The sequence below is a fragment of the Cetorhinus maximus genome, chromosome 31 (genome assembly GCF_964194155.1).
Source record: "Cetorhinus maximus chromosome 31, sCetMax3.hap1.1, whole genome shotgun sequence".
NCBI classification, from domain to species: domain Eukaryota; kingdom Metazoa; phylum Chordata; class Chondrichthyes; order Lamniformes; family Cetorhinidae; genus Cetorhinus; species Cetorhinus maximus.
The window spans coordinates 4320520-4339569 of record NC_135909.1 but is presented as its reverse complement, the minus strand read 5'-3'; the positions used below and the strand labels follow the sequence as shown (position 1 = coordinate 4339569).

The window sequence follows — 19050 nt, the reverse complement described above, 5'->3', positions numbered from 1 at the left end:
CCTATTTATACACACTCAAAGGCAATTAATACCTGTCACCTGCTTCTCTTAACCTTGACAATGTAACTCTTTCAAGTTATCAACAGATTGCATGTAACTCTTTCGAGTACATTCACAGTTCTTGGTTTCCGGGAGTGGGACATGAACCCACAACCTTCTGATTCAAAGACGAGGGTGCTATGAACTGAGCCACAGCTGACACCTCTTTGCCAATGTAGCTGACGTTAACAAACCTTAACAATGTAATTGACAAGACATTTACACTACACACAAAGGGCAGTAGAAGTTTAGAGCTCTCTTCCACAAACACCAGTTGATGTTAGATCAGTTGATCATTTTAAATCTGAGATTGATAGATTTTTGTTAACCAAAGATATTAAGGGAAATGGGAAAAGTGTATTAAAGAGTTAGGCCCTAGATCGGCCACAATCTCATTGAGGGTCTGAATGGTCACCTCCTGTTCCAATGTTTTAAGTTCAGGACCTTACTCAGCTGACTCTGTCGCATCTTCCCACCCCCTACTTAGGGGGAGGTGATAGCGTAGTGGTGTTGTCGCTGGACTAGTATTCCAGCGACCCAGTGTAATGCTCCAGGGACCTGGGTTCAAATCCCACCAGTGGGTGGTGGAATTTGAATTCAATAAAAATCTGGGATTAAAAGTCTAATGATGACCACGAAACCATGTTGTAAAAACCCATTTGGTTCACTAATGTCCTTTAGGGAAGGAAATCTGCCGTCCTTACCTGGTCTGACCTACATGTGACTCCAGACCCACAGGGTTGACTCTTAAATGCCCTCTGAAGAAGGGCAATTAGGGATGGGCAATAAAATGCTGGCCTGGCCAGTGACGCCCACACCCCATAAACAAATAAAAAAGAAACCTCAAAGTCCACGAGCACTTTAAACAGGCTGGATTTTCCCAAGCAGTTGAGAGTAGCCAAAGTTATTGCTTCTGGCATGAAAGTGCCCTGGTCTAAGGTCACTGAGCCTCTGATATATAAAGTGCCAGCATTTCAAAGGTGAAGATCCACTATCAGAACAGGATTAATTGAAAGGAATGACTCACAAGGGTGGATATTCCTTGAAAAGTGCTTCTGAAATTAATGGCTTTTACTGTATGAATATTAGCACCAATTACTTAGTCAATGTTCACGGGGAGACCATTGGATCTTCCTTCTCTTAATAATTTAATTTCCTCTTCGAGCACATTGTATAATCTGTTTGCACAAAACTCCTTTATACTCTATTTTGCCACTTGCTAAACTCATGGAGTAGGGGGCGGTGGGAGTAACACATTGGCAAGGATAGAAGATTGGCTAGCTAATGGGAAACAGAGAGAGGCCATATATGGGTCTTTTTCTGATTGACAGGGTGTAGCGAGGTGGCGTGCCACAGGGATCAGTGCTGGGTCCTCAGCTTTTTGCAAGCTATATAAATGATTTGGGTGAAGGGACAGGCGGTATGGTTGCTCAATTGGCTGAGGGCACAAAGATAGGTAGGAAAGTTAAGCTGTGAAGAGGATGTAAGGAGGCTACAAAGTGACATCGAGAGGATAAGCGAGTGGGCAAAGATCTGGCAAATGGGGTATAATGTGGGGAAATATGAAAATGTCCATTTTGGAAGGAAGAATAAACAAGAGGCATATTATCTAGATGGTGAGAGATTGCAGAGCTCTGAGACGCAGAGGGATCTGGGTGTCCTAATGCATGAATCACAAAAGGCAGGTGCAGTAAGCAATGAGGAAAGCTAATAAAATATTATTATTTATTGTGAGGGGAATTGAATACAAAGGTAGGGAGGTTGTGCTTCAGTTGTACAGGGCACTAGTGAGACCACATCTGGAGCACTGTGTACAGTACTGGTCTCCTGATTTAAGGGAGGATGTTAATGCATTGGAAGTAGTTCCAACCCTATCGAAACCCTTCGTGGTTTTGAGCGCTCTTGTCAACTCTCCTCTGCTCCAAGAGGAGCAGCCCCCCGCCAAACTATCCAGTCCCTCCACGACACAGTAATCCCTGGTCACCGGAGCCATTCGCGTAGATCCAGAGCTGCCGTTCCCGGTATAAAATCATGTCACCGACGGGCACCTAGCGCCAGCGGCCACGGGGAAGCATCCGTGAAGGCAGCCGGCGCCCCCACCATTATTGTCGGCCGCCACCCGGACCGGAGTGTGCGCGCATTTGACTAATTTGCCGAGGCTGCAGCAAAGACAAAGAACAGTTTCAATTGAACTGCTTTGCACAGGGGGAGGTGAGATCCTGGTGCAGACTGCCTGGGGAGGCCACAGAGACAGATAGCGCCGGCAAAGTCAGAAAGCGCGCTTTCTGGGAGGGAACAAAGATTGAGGGGCTGTGTGCGCATGATCGAGTAGGCTATGATATGTTTTGCATTTTAGAACCGACCGCATCTATCATAATGGCCTCGAACACTCCTGCATATTCCATCATCCCTGATCTAGGACAGAAAGGATAGGTTGTGCATTAAATTTCCAGGACAGTACACAGGCCATTTGGCCCATCTGGTCCATGTTACGCTCCACATGAGCCTCCTCCTTAACTCACCCCGTCGGCGCATCCTTCTATTCCTTTCTCCCCCATGCGTTTATCCAGCTTCCCCCCCCACCCCCCCCTTTAAACGGTATCTACCATCATTCACCTCAACCACTCCCAGCGGTAGCGAGTACCACATTCTCCCCGCTCTCTGGAGAAAGGAGTTTCAATGGGTAGCACGGGTCTTAAGCATTGCTGAGAAAAGGGACACGCCGTCAAAGTTTTTCATCTTGCACTCACCAGGACGTTCGCAAGAATACCCAAATGTAAAGGGAACAACAATTTATACTTCATGAGAAGAGAGTGCTGATTGGTTGGCAAGTGGAATCTGATTGGCAATGCCTCTCCACGGCTGCCAAGCAGGAGGCGCTGTTGGGCACTGCTTTGGAGTGAGTCAGACAAATAGGCTCTGTCCCTCTCACACTCCAGTGGTGATATTTATTGATTACACTTTTAAAGTGATCAATTTATTGCTTTTACATTGCTTCATTTTTGCACAGCGTGTTGTTTCTTTTCTTCATATCTCAACTTTTATTTTGAAACTCATGGGCGGCATCATCCCAGGTTTGCACTGAGGTAGCGGTAGCGGGTGAGTAAAAGAGGCTTTTCATGGTGTATCAGCCCAAACCCGCCGCATTAATTATGGCCTTCCCGGGAAACGCGCCGTTTCCACGGTCCGATTCTCCCGCTGGGCTGTCACCTCGTCACTTCGTCACGCCGGACGCCATATTTAAAGTCCAGCCACGCGCACACCTCTCAGCGCTTCCAGCCCAGGGCTGCTGCAAATAAGACATGGCCCCCAAAGGCAAGAAGACTGCAGCACCCAGGTTTAGTGACCCATCCCTTGAGCACCTTTTGGATGTTGTGGAGGCCCCGCTGTGATGTCCCCTACCCCCGCACTAGCCTCCGGAGGGGCACCAACATTACCACTCCGGCTTGGTAGGTGATGGCAGTAGTGGTCAGTGCCAATGCTGCACAGAAGAGGTTGGCCATCCAGTGCAGATAGAGGATGAATGATCTCATCCATGCCCCCAGGGTAAGGCAGCCATCTCATCACTCTAAACTCACACACTCACAAGGCAATGACACATTCACTGGCACCTCACTCACTGCCAGCTCAAGGGACATCACCACTCACTCTCTCTCACACACCCTCACATCTCCATCTGGCCTCACCTCCTCTGGTGTCTGCCTCCTCAGCCCTCACCATCTTGAGGCCACTTGCACAGATCAACATGTACCCCCCACACAGACCCTGTGATACCTCGCTTCCCCAGTACAGCCCTCGCCCTGCAGCCTCTTCCCTTGCCTGAGGCCACTTCTCCCCCTTCCCCAAATAAGCCCTGGCCCTGCAGCCATACAAAGCCACCCCCTGCCTTACGGCTGGTCTGGTAGGTAGAGACCTGCCCGTCAGCCCCCGTGAAAGTGGTGTGGAACTGTCTGTGAAGCCTGGAGCTGATGACTGTGAGCGCTGCCCGAAGCGAGATAGTCCATGTCCAAATGCAGCAAGACCTGGACAATATCCAGGCTTGAGCTGACAAGTGGCAAGTAACATTCATGCCACACAAGTGTCAGGCAATGACCACCTTCAACAAGAGAGAAACTAACCATCGCCCCTTGATGTTTAATAGCATTACCATCACTGAATCCCCCACTATCAACATCCTGGGGGTTACCATTGACCAGAAACTGAACTGGACCAGCCATATAAATACTGTGGCTACAAGAGCAGGTCAGAGGTTAGGAATCCTGCGGAGAGTAACTCACCCCCTGACTCCCCAAAGCCTGTCCACCATCTACAAGGCACAAATCAGGAGTGTGATGGAATACTCCCCACTTGCCTGGATGAGTGCAGCTCCCACAACACTCAAGAAGCTCGACACCGTCCAGGGCAAAGCAGCCCCGCTTGATTGGCACCCATACACAAACATTCACTCCCTCCACCACCGACGCACAGTAGCAGCAGTGTGTGTACCATCTACAAGATGCACTGCAGGAATTCACCAAGGCTTCTTAGACATCACTTTCCAAACCCACGACCACTACCATCTAGAAGGACAAGGGCGGCAGACACATGGGAACACCACCACCTGCAAGTTCCCCTCCGAGCCACTCACCATCCTGACTTGGGAATATATCGGCCGTTCCTTCACTGTCGCTGGGTCAAAATCCTGGAACTCCCTCCCTAACAGCGCTGTGGGTGTACCTACACCACAGGGACTGCAGCGGCTCAAGAAGGCGGCTCACCCCCACCACCTTCTCAAGGGGCAATTAGGGATGGGCAATAAACGCTGGGCCCAGCCAGTGATACCCACATCCCCGTGAATGAATAAAAAAAAGACAGGCAAACAAACGGCAAAGTGCGGAGTGAAGTGTGGCTCACCAGGTGCACATCACTTACGACAAGTTGTGAAGCGCGTCGGTGTGTAATCACGCGACATGGGCGGACGGCCCAGCCTCAGGGGTGGGGGGTGGGGGGGTGGGGATGAGTCCAGGCTGGGCTGGCCTTATAATAATGCGCTGGCAGTTTACAACGAGGCTCCCGACGTCCGGTGGTGGGGAATGCAGCCTGCCAACGACGGGCTGAGCGGACGCTCACAAACAGGCTTCATCTACACACTGCGAAACCGGTTTTTGGGCCTCCTCACCCCGCTGTCCGCACACGCCGGTCAACGCGCCCGGCACCAGCGGGCACGGACGCCTCACGGTTTAACGTCGCTGCCGAGCCCGATCTTTCCAAAATTTGATCATCGTCCCCCCCTGCCACCCCCACAACCACCCCCGCCAAGTGCAAAGGTCTGGCCCAGAGGGCACCACAACCTCAAGGAGCACGTTCCAAAACTGGCAGTGTTTTTCGGCCTGTGAAACCAGGCTGCATGGGGTGGGGGTTGTGAAGTGAACAGCTTAAGTGTAGTAACCGTGACTGAGTGGACGGCACTTTTGCCTTTGAGTCCAGGAGGCTGTGGGTTTAAGTCTCACTCCGTTGACTTTAGAGCAGAAAATCCAGGCTGGCGCTCCCAGTGCCAGTGCTGAGAGAGCGCTGCACCTGTCGGCAGGGCCGCACCGAGTGCTGCCAGAGGTGCCATCTCTCGCATGAGGTCCGGCACTGAGGCTCGTTGTGCTCACTGAGGTGGGGGGGTGAAAGATTTCATGGTGTGATTTTGAATAAGAGCGGGAGTGCGGAGAGAGGTGGGGGGGTCTCTCCGCAGGGCCAGCATTTTCCTCTAATCGTCAGCTCAGGAACACAGAGACATAGGAGCAGGAGGAGGCCATTCGGCCCCTCGAGCCTGCTCCGCCATTCAATAGCATCGTGGCTGCTCCGGTTGTGGTCTCAGCTCCGCTTTCCTGTCTGCCCGACCATAACCCTCGACTCCCTTGCCTAACAAAAATCGGTCTAACCCTGCCTGAAATAAACTCAAAGACCCAGCCTCCACTGCTTTCTCGGGGGAGAGAGCTCCACACGCCAACTGCCCCTATGGGAGCTTACCTGACCATTATCACGTTGCTGCTTGTGGGAGCTTGCTGTGCGCGAATTGGCTGCCGCGTTTCCTGCATAACAGCAGTGTCCTGACTTCAGAAGGACTTCACTGGCTGCAAAGTGCTTTGGGCTGTCCTGAGGTCTTGAAAGGTGCTATATAAATGCAAACCTTTCCTTATGCTATTAACCAGAGGATAGATTGCAACCGAGCTCAATAAAGCTGAGTACGCTTCGGCTATGTTAACAGACATTGCTGTTGTACATACGTACCGTGTGTACATGTACATATGGTTCCGAGTTATATCAAAGGAAGGGGTGGCATAGTGATAGTGCCGCTGGACTAACACTCCAGGTACCCAGGTTAAGGCTCTGGGAACCCGGGTTCGATGGTGACATTTGAATTCAATAAAAATTCTGGAATTAATAGTCTAATGATGACCAAAGTCTAACGATGTAAAGGCCCGTCTAGTCCGCTCATGCCCCTTTAGGGAAGGAAATCTGCCGTCCTTACCCGGTCTGGCCTACATGTGACTCCAGACCCACAGCAAATGTGGTTGACTTTTAACTGCCCTATGCCTAGCAAGCCACTTAGTTCTCAAGGGCAATTAGGGATGGGCAATAAATGCTGGGCCCAGCCAGTGACACTCACATCGCAAATAAATAAAAATAAATAAACAATGATGCAGCACTATCAACATCCTGGGGGTTACCATTGACCAGAAACTGAACTGGACCAGCCGTATAAATACTGTGGCTACAAGAGCAGGTCAGAGGCTGGGAATTCTGCAGCGAGTAACTCACCTCCTGACTCCCCAAAGCCTGTCCACCATCTACAAGGCACAAGTCAGGAGTGTGATGGAATACTCCCCACTTGCCTGGGTGAGTGCAGCTCCAACAACACTCAAGAAGCTCGACACCGCCCAGGACAAAGCAGCCTCGCTTGATTAGCACCCCATCCACAAACATTCACTCCCTCCACCACCGACGCACAGTAACAGCAGTGTGTGTACCATCTACAAGATGCACTGCAGGAATTCACCAAGGCTCCTTCGACAGCACCTTCCAAACCCACGACCTCTACCACCTAGAAGGAAAAGGGCGGCAGACGCATGGGAACACCACCACCTGCAAGTTCCCCTCCAAGTCACTCACCATCCTGACTTGGAAATATATCGGCCGTTCCTTCACAGCCGCTGGGTCAAAACCCTGGAACTGCCTCCCTAACAGCGCTATGGGTGTACCTACACCACACGGGGACTGCAGTGGCGTTAAAGAAAGAAAAAGCTTGCATTTGTATAGCGCCTTTCGTTACCTCAGGGGACCCCCCCCTCCCAAAAGCGCTTCACACCGAACTGCTTTCTGAAGTGAAGTAATGCAGGAAATGGGGCAGCCAGTTTGCGCACAGCAAGCTCCCACAAACAGCCAAGCGATCACGGTCAGATCAAGCGCTTTAGTCATGTTGGTTAAGGGGTAAAATATCAGCCCCGGGGCCCCGAGCGCAACTCTCCTTCTCTTCTCCCTCTTTGAAGCAGGGCCACGGGATGTCCAGCTGTCACGGCAGACAGGACCTCAGTTTCATGTTTCAAACAATAGACGACACCTCCCAACAGTGTAGCGCTGGAGTGCCAGTCTGGATTACTGGCCCAAATCTCTGATGCTTGGCTCGACTGCACAGTCCCTCCGACTCAGCAGTATGGAGCTACCGACTTCGCGACAGCTGACTCCGCAGTGAATCGCTCAGCGAGATTGGATTTGAGTGATTAGCCGCGTTGGTGTTGTACTTCCACAGATGGTGCAGAGTAAGGAGCGAGTCAACGACATTCACTGCACAGTTCCAAATGGAACAGACAGCTCACAGCATTCACAATCTGGTAACAAACTCGGTGTGGGGGGGTGGGGGGGTGGGGGGGTGGGTGGGTGGGAAAACTGCACGTCTCGCCTCTTCGGACTGACAAACGCTCTTGACTGCTCGACTTCAAGCATCCCAAAAAACCTCAACGTCCATCTCTGTGCCACCACCACCCCCTCCCCTCCGCCTCCACTATGGGTTCAACAAAGCACAAGGCAAATTTTTGAGAGCAATGGGTTTTATTCTCTAATTATCAAAGTGTAAGTGCAGGTGTTTAATGTGCTTGTTATACATTCCTGCATGAGCTATTTTCAGACGGACTAACCCAATTATTTTAACTGGATGCCATGTGTGTACAGTTAATGCTTCAGGGAATGTGATGACAAATACATTAAGCACTCGTACCCAAACGCATTAACCGGGAGCTATATCTCTCGGGATTCCCACATCCCCCCCCTCTCGGCTGAACTTGGCAGTGTGCCCTGAGGATGTTGAGCACCCCTGACCCCCTCGAGTATCTCTCGTTTACCCTGCACCCTGTCTCGTTTTATCTCGGGACTGCTTCTTCTCACCCTTTGTCTCTCGGAACGTGGTCGGGATTATCCTGGAGCGTTGGGAGTTGAACCCATTGGAAAGTCAAGGGTTGGTAATTGAGTTTCTTTCTGCCTTGGTGCTACAGGCCTTCCATTGTCAACCGGATGGCTTCAAAGTGTCACCAGAGAAATGCATAACCCGTCTTCTGCTTTTAGTGTCTGTGCGTTAATTACAAGAAATGATAGTGCATAGAAAATAGCAATTGTTATGATCCAGTTAGGGGGCCAGTAACTGTTTGTTTCAAGGACATGAAGCTTGAAATGCCAGGTACTTATTAAGGGCATAAAGTCGTAAGGTTGCACAGTTTGAAACAAATAAAATAAGCTTTACTACACAAAGTCAGAAAAGTAAAACAGTTGACAGTGCCTGTCTTATACTCTAACATTCAGAATGAATGCAAGATCGTGTGAATTAACAGGCAAACTGTGGTCAAACACACTACAGCTGCATATTAATTAGCAGATGTGACCAAGACAAGTCGCACGTATTTCTCAGCACCCACCCAGATGTCAGTGACCACTGTGAGTCACAAAATCTTGTTAAAACTCTGTCCCCCTCACATGAGATTTCAACTTCTCACTTTCAGAGATCTAGGCTCTGAATTCCTTCAAAAGATTTGGACTGCCTCATCAGCTGCTCACCTCCTGTTGCTAACCTTTCCTCCATTAGCAGTAACTGGAAAGTACTGTGTCCCTCATACAGTACATAGCAATATTCAGTCTCTTCTCCTGAGATTGCATTCTATGGGATTCACAAAATTGCACTCCCATCTCTAATACCAGCACAATTCCAACTCTTTTGTAGACTGCTAGCTTCACAAAGCTGGCACTGCCCCGGGGTTCCTCTGAACTACTGTCCTCTGGCTGCACCGAGCTCTGAATGGTTCCCAGGGCTTATTCTGAGCTCTAACCCTCTCCAGCTTGGAGCCAGCGACCTTCCGTCACCTTCTCAGCTCCCCAGGACTTCTCTGAGCCCTACCTCCCTGGATCCTGCTAACAGCTCCCAGGGCTTCTCTGTGAGCTGCAAACCACACGAGGTCCCAACTGCAACAAATGACTTCTCCCGGCAAACGCACAGATAAATTGAAACCAGACAACCTTCTTAAGCTCCACCCATCTCCATGATGATGTAACTTTTCAGGGTCCACTGAATGTTTTTAACTTAATTTAGCTCTAGTTCCCAAACAAAACCTCTCTCTGGACTGCACTTCTTTGCAAGCAGTGTAAACACCGTGTCTCCAGTTCTCCAGCTAAGTAAGCCCACCTGCTGTTTTATGGCTCCATTTCTTCTATTCTGACTTTATTAAACTAATGCGAGTAATCTACTGAACTATCATTCTCTTTTAGGTGTTCTGGCAATCTCTAAAGCCCAACATTTTAATTACCTTCTCTCCAGAACAATAATAGCCCCAGGACTAAACATTACCTCTTACATTATGAACCTGAACCATGAACTTGATATTCATCACATCGTGATGTCACGATGTGATGAATATCAAGTTCATGGTTCAGGTGTAACTTTGGTGGTGGGTGGTGTAAGCAGAGGTACAGTCATCCATTGCCTGTAGCAACAACTTACATTTATATAGCACCTTTAACGTGGCACATGTTCCAAGGCGCTTTGCAGAAGCATTATCAATAAAAACACTTCAGGCATTTTCATATTTTCTTTTTGACACCAAGCCGCTTAAGGAGATATTCGGGGCTATTAGGAACAGGTGTCTGAAAGCTTGGTCAAAAAAGGCAGGTTTTAAAGAGGAGCTTCAAATAGGAGGAAGACGGTGAGAGGTTTAGGGAGGGAATTCCGGAACCTAGGGCCCAGGCAGCTGAAGGCACAGCCGCGAGTGGTGGGACGTTAGAAATCAGGAACTAGCAAGGTGCCAGAAATGGAGGAGGGCGGAGAACTCAGGGGATATGGAATTGAAGATAAACAGTAACACTGTGTCTCCTGGCAATGCAATATGGCCGCACAAGATGGCCACCGATACCCGTCTGCGCGTGCGCAGGAATCCAGTGATGTCACCGCAAGAGCCTGCGGCCTGGAACTCAAGAGGGAAGAATGAGGAGGGGCAATATAGTCTAACACTCACGGCAACCTACAATCCACTTGCGCTACTGGGATAGTGAGACAGGGTTTGGAAACACTGGCCGATGTGACTGCAGTAAAATGTCCCACGAGGAAAAGGTTTTAGTTTCCTGTCGGCAAATCCTCCCCTTCTCACCCCCCTGTAAAAGGAGTTTCCAAAATCCATCACTGTCAGTCCAATTCACAACATTCTCTCCTCCTGCTGTCAGGGCCAGTGATGACCGTGAATGCGCTCTGCTGCACATTGCCCCCTATAAAGATGGTGGTTTCATAAGTGCCCTGCTGCACATTGCCCCTAATAAAGATGGTGGTTTCATAATTGCCCTGCTGCGCATTGCCCCTAATAAAGATGGCAGTCACACATATGCCTTGCTGCACATTGCCCCTAATAAAGATGGCAGTCACACATATGCCTTGCTGTACATTGCCCCTAATAAAGATGGCAGTTATGCATGTGCCCTGCTGCACATTGCCCCTAATAAAGATGGCAGTCACACATATGCCCTGCTGCACATTGCCCCTAATAAAGATGGCAGTCACACATATGCCCTGCTGCACACTGCCCCTAATAAAGATGGCAGTCACACGTATGACCTGCTGCACATTGCCCCTAATAAAGATGGCAATCACACATATGCCCTGCTGCACATTGCTCCTAATAAAGATGGCAGCTGCGAATGAGCCCTGTTGCACATTGCACCCAATAAAGATGGTGGTTGCATATGCGCCCTGTTGCACATTGCCCCCTATAAAGACGGCGGTCACTAACCTGGGTCTCCCATCAGCACACAACTGCACATGCATGGCGTCGGCAGCAGACACAGCCTAACAGTTAATAAAACCCATTCATCACAGGAGTCAAGAACAGTTACTTCAGGAAGTCTCATTTTGAGGAAGTAGCTTTGGAGTGAACAATCACCACTGTTCTTGCCAATAAACTGTCCTCAAATAGGGTTACCAACTGCGATTAAATGTATTCCTGGAGGCTTCATCACATAACTTACCTCTACGCTCCAGCCATTAGTTGGCCAACACATCTATCCTTGTGACGTACGGCCTTCCTACGCCAATCGGAAAGCAAAAAGACTCATGACCCGATTGGATGATGTTTGACTCTCAGCCAAACAGTTTTTTCTCCCCCCCCCCATTTTAAATATTTTTATCCCTGGTAAAGAGAAATGTTCAGAGAAACTTTTTTTAAAAAAACAATCTTTTTTTAATGTCCTGATGATTTTTCTCCAGGGTTGCGCACAGCTGTGTCCTGGAGATTGATCTTCAATTCCCGGAGACTCCAGGCCAATCCTGGAGGGTTGGCAACCTTATCCTCAAAGGATATATGAGCGGCTAGGTCATGTGGTCTTGTCTGAGACAAGCCCCTTTAACACAGGAAAAATATGGTGCATATAAAGGAGCATGTTTTTTAACAATTCTCCGGAGGGTTCGAACAATACCGAAACCAAAAGCCTCTATGTACAATACAGATTGATGATCTCTGCTGGTTTATTAGTGAAGACTGTTCCATATACCTCACCATCAAATGTTTTGCAAAACATATCGTTGCGAACGGCAGGAGGTGGATGAACAGTACACGGTTGACCACTCACTCAACACATTTCTTCCCCTCCCAGCCTTTGAGAAAACATTCCATCCCCGTCAGTTCTTAAACCTAGAAACTCCTTCAATCATCTGACAGTCAGAGTAACCTTGGCCTGTTTCTCAACTTTGTTCCGATCAGATTTTATGAAAATCCGCCTCGATTTTCATCCTGTCTGGAAGTCTCGGTTGTAAAATGTAAAATGAGGGATAGCCGCGTGACATCACCAAAAGGGAAGTGTGTCAGGCCATCCAGTTTTAGTTTTACTTCTGCTTTGGAGCAGCGCGCAGCACAGAGCGCTCTGGTGCTGTAGCCTTCAAGCTGTCTATCCATGTATAAATGTTCTCACATGCCTAGACTTAATATGTGAACTGACAATGTGTTAATCTAATACCTCACGAATGTTTGGTGCCTTTGTATCATTACAAAAACACAACAGTCTCAGCCTTAAATGAAAACCTGCTTTTATCTCGTTCCAGAGGTTTGTGGTCTTGCAATGCCTATGCAGCAGTCTCAATTGTCAGGCTGCATTGAGAATGAACCACAGAATTGTTACAGTGTAGAAGGAGGCCATTCACATCCTTCCTACCGTGTGGCACCCAGAACTGTACACAATACTCCAGCTGAGGTCTAACCAGTATCTTATACAAGTTCACTGTAACCTCCCTGCTCTTGTACACTATGTCCCTATTAATGAAGCCTAGAATACTGTATGTTTTAGGAACTACCTGTCCTGCCACCTTTAATGGCTTATGTACATATACACCCAGGTCTCTCTGCTCATGCTACAGCGTCTCCATGTCCTTTGTACCAAAGTGCATCACCGCACACTTCTCCGCCTTGAACTTCATCTACCACCTATCTGCCCACTCCACCAATGTGCCGATGTCCTTTTGAAGTTCTGCACTGTCCTCACAGTTTACAATTCTCCTAAGTTTTGTGTCGTCTGCAAACTTTGAAATTGTCCCCTGCACACCAAGATCTAGATCATTTATATATATCAGGAAAAGCAAGAGTCCCAGAATCGGCCCTTGGGGAACTCCACTACAAACCTTCTTCCAGCCTGAAAAATACCCATTAACCATTAGTCTCTGTTTCCCATCCCTCAGTCAATTTTGTATCCACTGTCCCTTTTACTCCATGACCTATAACCTTCCTCACAAGTCAGTTGTGTGGCACTATATCGAACGCCTTTTGGAAATCCATTTACACCACATCAATGGCCTTACCCTCATCAACCATCTCTGATACCTCTTCAAAAACTCCAGCAAGTTAGTTTCCCTCTAACAAATCCATGCTGGCTCTTCCGAATCAATCCACATTTTTCCACGTGACTATTAATTCTATGCTGAATAGTTGTTTCTAGAAGTTTCCCCACCACCGAAGTTAAACCGACTGCAATTGCAGGGCAGATCTTTACTGCCTTTTTTGAACAAGGGTCGCCATGTTTGCAATTCTCCAGCCCTCCGGCACCTCCCCCGAATCCAGGGAACATTGAAAGGCTATTGCCAGTGCCTCTGCAATTTCCACTCTCACTCTCTTCAATATTCATGGATGCGTCTCATCTGGTCCTGGTGCCTTATCAACTTTAAGTACCGCCCAGCTTATCCAATACCTCCTCTTAATCAATTTTAAACCCTTCTAGTGACTGAGTTTCCTCCTCTGTCACCATGGTCTAGGCAGCATCTGCCTCGTAGGTAAAGTCAGATGTGGAGTATTCACTTAACACCTCAGCCATGCCTCTTGCCCTCTATGTGTAAATCCCCTTTCCGGTCCTCAGTCGGCCCTACTCCTCCTTTTACCGCCCTGTTGCGACTGATGTGCTTATAGAACACTTTGGGATTTCCTTTTTATCTAGGAACGCAACTTGTGATCAGCTAAGTCCCGAGGAAAGCTTTAAAGGCAAACGATTTCTCCTGATCGCTCCATGGCAAAACCCGGGATGGACGTACAATATTTCACACTCTGATACAGTGAAGAAAACGGATGGAATATTCGCCCTCCTGCCCCCATTAAACAGACACAAATTGCATTGGCCCCCGCAAGGGTTTATCTAATTCCCCATTTCCAACTTCTACTGTATCTGTGTCCATCACCCTATCAGGTTAAGTTGTCTCGCTTTGACGCGGTCAACAGGCTAGGGTAGGGAGTCAAATGTGTCCTTGACTGCAGTTTCCTTCTTCCACTGATCTCACTTTGACCCCCGCTTACGATTTTGGTTTAGACCATAAGACATAGGAGCAGAAATTAGGCCATTCGGCCCATCGAGTCTGCTCTGCCATTCAATCATGGCTGATAAGTTTCTCAACCCCAATCTCCCGCCTTCTCCCCGTGGTTTTGTGGCTGTTTCAGTCTGGAAGTGGCACAGACTGAGATTACCCTTCCACCCATCGCCTATGTTGCTGCGTAAGGCTTATTGAGCTAATTTGCTGACAGTGATGGGTGGAGACGCTGGCGATGTGACTGGGCTACTAATCCAGCTAGGCCCAGCCTGATACTCTGTGGGGGGACATGCGTTCAAATCTCACCACAGCGGCGGATAGAAAATTATTTTTTAATTGGTTCATGGGATGTGGGCATTGCCAGCATTTATTGCCCATCCTCATTCAGAGGGCATTTTTTTTTGAAGAGTCAACCACATTGCTGTGTGGGTCTGGAGTCACGTGTAGGCCAGACGGAGTCAGGACAGCAGATTTCCTTCCCTAAAGGGGACATTAGTGAACCAGATGGGGCTTTTACAACAATCGGCAATCAGACTTTTAATTCCAGGCGCTTATTGAATTCAAATTTCACCATCGGCTGTGGTGGGATTTGAACCAGGAGTCCCTAGAGCGTTACCCTGGGTCTCGAGTCCAGTGACAATGCCACTATGCGAACACATCCCAATTCAATTAATAAATTTGGAATATAAAGCTGATGTCAGTAATGGTGACCATGACAACCATCATTGATTGCTGTTCTAAAAAAAAAACCCATCTGGTTCACTAATGCCCCCTTTAGGGAAGGAAATCTGCCATCCTTACCCGGTCTGGGCCTACACGTGACTCCAGGCCCCACAGCGATGTGATCGACTCCTAATTACCCTCTGAAATGGCCTAGCCAGCTATTCAGTTCTCAAGGGGCAATTAGGGATGGGCAATAAATGCTGGGCCTTGCCAGCAACACCCACACCCCATCAAAGAATAAATACATTTCATAGGTCGCCGAAGTGGAGAATGGCAAAGGTTCACATCTCCTCTGAGAGAAAAAATCCTCCTCATCACCTTCTACGAACCTGTGCCCCCCGAGTTCTAGACTCCCCCACAAGGGGAAACATCCTCTCAGCATCCACCCTGTCAAGCCCCCCTCAGGATCTTATATGTTTCAATAAGATCACCTCTCATTCTTCTAAACTCCAATGGGATACAGGCACAGCCTGTCCAACCTTTCCTCATAAGGAAATCAACCCCCTTGATCCCAGGAAGCAACCGAGTGAATCATCTCTGAACTGCCTCCAAGGCAATTACGAACATACGAGACAGGAGCAGGAAGTAGGCCATTCGGCCCCTCGAGCCTGCTCCGCCATTCAATAAGATCGTGGCTGATCTTCTTGTGTTTCGATTTCCACATTCCCATCTACCCCCGATAACCTTTGATCACCTTGCCTAACAAAAATCTATCCACCTCCGCCTTAAAAATATTCAGTGACCCCGCCTCCACCCCCTTCTGAGGCAGAGAGTTCCAAAGTCACACGACCCTCTGAGAGAAAAAAGTTCTCCTCATCTCTGTCCCTAAAAGGGCGACCCCCTAATTTTAAAACAGTGACCCCCCTAGTTCTGGACTCACCCACAAGAGGAAACACCCTTTCCACGTCCACCTTGTCAAGGCCGTTCAGGATCTTGTACACGTCAATCAAATCACCCCCTCACTCTTCTAAACTCCAGTGGAAACAAGCCCAGTCTGTCCAACCTTTCCTCACAAGACAACTCAGCTCATTCCAGGTATCAATCTAGTAATCCTCCTCTGAACCCGCCTCCAACGCGTTTACATCCTTCCTTAAATCAGGAGACCAAAAACTGAGTGCAGCACTGAAGATGCGGCCTGTTCCCTTGATAAAAGGGCCCCAACCTGAAACATTAATTGTATTTATCTCTCTCCGCCATACTGCCCGGGCCTGCCGAGCGCTTCCAGCATCTTCCTTTCTGCTTTTTATACCAGCCGACACCTTGGCCTCCTGCTCAGCAGCATTTTGTATTGTATTAGCTCAGGGTGTAACTCTTTCGAGTTATCAACAGTCACAGATTGTAACTCTTTCGAGTACATTCACAGTTCTTGGTTTCCGGGAGTGGGACATGAACCCACAACCCTCTGATTCAAAGGCGAGGGTTGCATCTCTGAGATCCAATGCCTAATTAGTTCTAAACAGCAGCCCAATTAGTTGCTTTATTGAAGGCAGTGCAGTGGGCCTCCATCCATCCATCGGGGACCCAGGCAGAGGATCGGAGCCCAATTTAATTTTGTTTATGACCCTTTAACTGGAATTCGAAAGCAGGAGATCGGCGACGCCTCTCGTGGGCAGAACCTCAGGCTCAGGTCCCTCCCGTTGTTGGTAGAGCCCTGGCATTCTGACTCACTGCCTCGATCGAAACTCTGAATGTCAAAGCTGATGACCTTCGTCGGATAACAATTCCTCGCTCTCTCGTTCAGCCGTGCCAGTCGATGTGCAATTTTTTTTGGTGGGTTTCGGGGGGGGGGGCTGCGAGGTGGGCTGATTTGTAGTCCCTCTCCGCGAGCTGCAGACTCTAGCAGCTCGGTGCCATTCCCAATTTTCAATTACGCAGGCATTAATTATTCATTCTGATCCTTAAGGGTCAATCGAGCAACTCATTAGCTGCAAAACTGTCGACTGCAGCCTCATGATGGCAGACACCGCAATTTTGAGCCCGTTTGTGCAGCCAAGTGCAGATGCTGCCCTGGTGGGAGGGCAAATTGAGAAACAGGCACCCTCCCACCCCCACCCCCGTCGGCAAGTGGGAGTTTGGACGTTCACAATGGCAGGGCTGACCCCTGCCTGCCTCTCCCGGCTTGAAGGGAGAGCCTGTGCGAGTTGTGCAGGACGGAGAGAGAACCGTGTGGCCCACCGCAGCCCACACAGCGACAGGTCGACTCCAACCAACTTATCCTGCATCGCCGGTGGCTCTTTGTTAGGAACAGCGCTTGTCGTCTGCAGGCTAGGCATTTCTGGGCACCAGCAGCCCTTCATGCCACCACAATTTATGCCACCCCCCCTCTCCATCTTAGCATCTCGGCTTCACACGGGATGTTGGCGCCGCCAGCTCCTGCTGCCCTCTTAGAACCATAGAAAAGTTAACAGCACGGGAGGAGGCCATTCGGCCCATCTTGCCCATGCCAGCCCGAGGACACCCAGGTGCCCTTTCTAATCCCCACCTTCCTGCACCCGGCCCATAGCCCTGCAGCTTACGGCACCTAAGGTGCAGATCCAGGTACTTTTTATAAGAGTTTAGAGTTTCTGCCTCTACCACCAACTTGGGCAGCGAATTCCAGACACCCGCTACCCTCTGTGTGTAAAAAGTTCTTCCTCATGTCCCCCCCTACACCTTCTGCCACTTATCTTGAGTCTGGTTCTAAAATTCTCCACCAAGGGAAACAATTTTACCCTGTCCACTCCATCTATTCCCCTCATAATTTTGTACACCTCAATCAAGTCACCTCTCAGCCTCCTTTGTTCTAAGGAAAATAACCCCGACCTATCCAATCTCTCCTCGTAGCTACACTTTTCTAACCCTGGCAACATTCTTGTAAACCTCTTCTGCACTCCCTCCTGAGCTATTATGTCCTTCCTGTAATGTGGTGACCAGAACTGCACACAATACTCCAGTTTGAAAGAAAGGAACATTGCCTTTACTAGAACAGTTTGTCCATAAGACCATAAGACATAGGAGCAGAAATTAGGCCAACCGGCCCATCGAGTCTGCTCCGCCATTCAATCATGGCTGATAAGTTTCTCAACGCCATTCTCCCGCCTTCTCCCCATAACCTTTGATCCCCTTACCAATCAACAACCTATCTATCTCGGTCTTAAATACAGTCAATGACCTGGCCTCCACAGCCTTATGTGGCAATGTATTCCATAGATTCACTACTCTCTGGCTAAAGAAGTTTCTCCTCACCTCTGTTCTAAAAGGTCTTCCCTTTACTCTGAGGCTGTGTGCCCTCGGGTCCTAGTCTCTCCTACTAATGGAAACATCTTCCCCCACGTCCACTCTATCCAGGCCTTTCAGTATTCTGTAAGTTTCATAAGTGTTGTCCATACATTGCTTCCGGCTATTGGGTTAACTCAGGCTCCAGTAGATAAGCAAACGCCAATAGCCAAAAACTTTCCAGGCCAACAGATCAAGATCTGAACGAATGTCACTTGCAATTTCCGCGTTTAGGATTAAACAAGATATCTTTAAGGAATTTAAAGCACAATTTTTCAGGCAGAGAGCAGTTAAACCAAATGTCCCAAATTTGTGCTGTAGACATTATGTAACATAACTGAATGAAGTTGCTGCACATTAGACTATTTTTGAACCATATCAACCATGCTAACTGGCAGAAAAGCTACGTGTTAATTCCCTCCTCCGCACAGGCAAGCTTATTTCAATCTTCAGCGATTCCTGTTACACCAGAGGCTAAACCACTTCCAGCATTTCCTGTTCCCCTGCTCTCCTCCTCCCTGCCTTTTCCCAAGTCGTCTCCCTCCTCCTGAGCCACAAGCGTAGGCCCGATAATGGGCCTGAGGGGGTGGACTTGCTTACTCTGGACTTCATAGGCAGCCCCGCCCATTTCCATGAAGTTGCCTAAAACATGTCTTCCCACCCCCCATCTGCTCCGCCATTCATTGTTTTTTTTCTTGGCG

The 19050-nt window shown here is 48.8% G+C and overlaps 1 protein-coding gene across 1 annotated transcript in view; it reads right to left on the bottom strand.

Moving 5' to 3' along the window:
* Positions 1 to 19050, bottom strand: part of nrxn2b (neurexin 2b) — a 1731499-nt gene that overhangs the window by 1387213 nt on the left and 325236 nt on the right. The window lies entirely within an intron of this gene.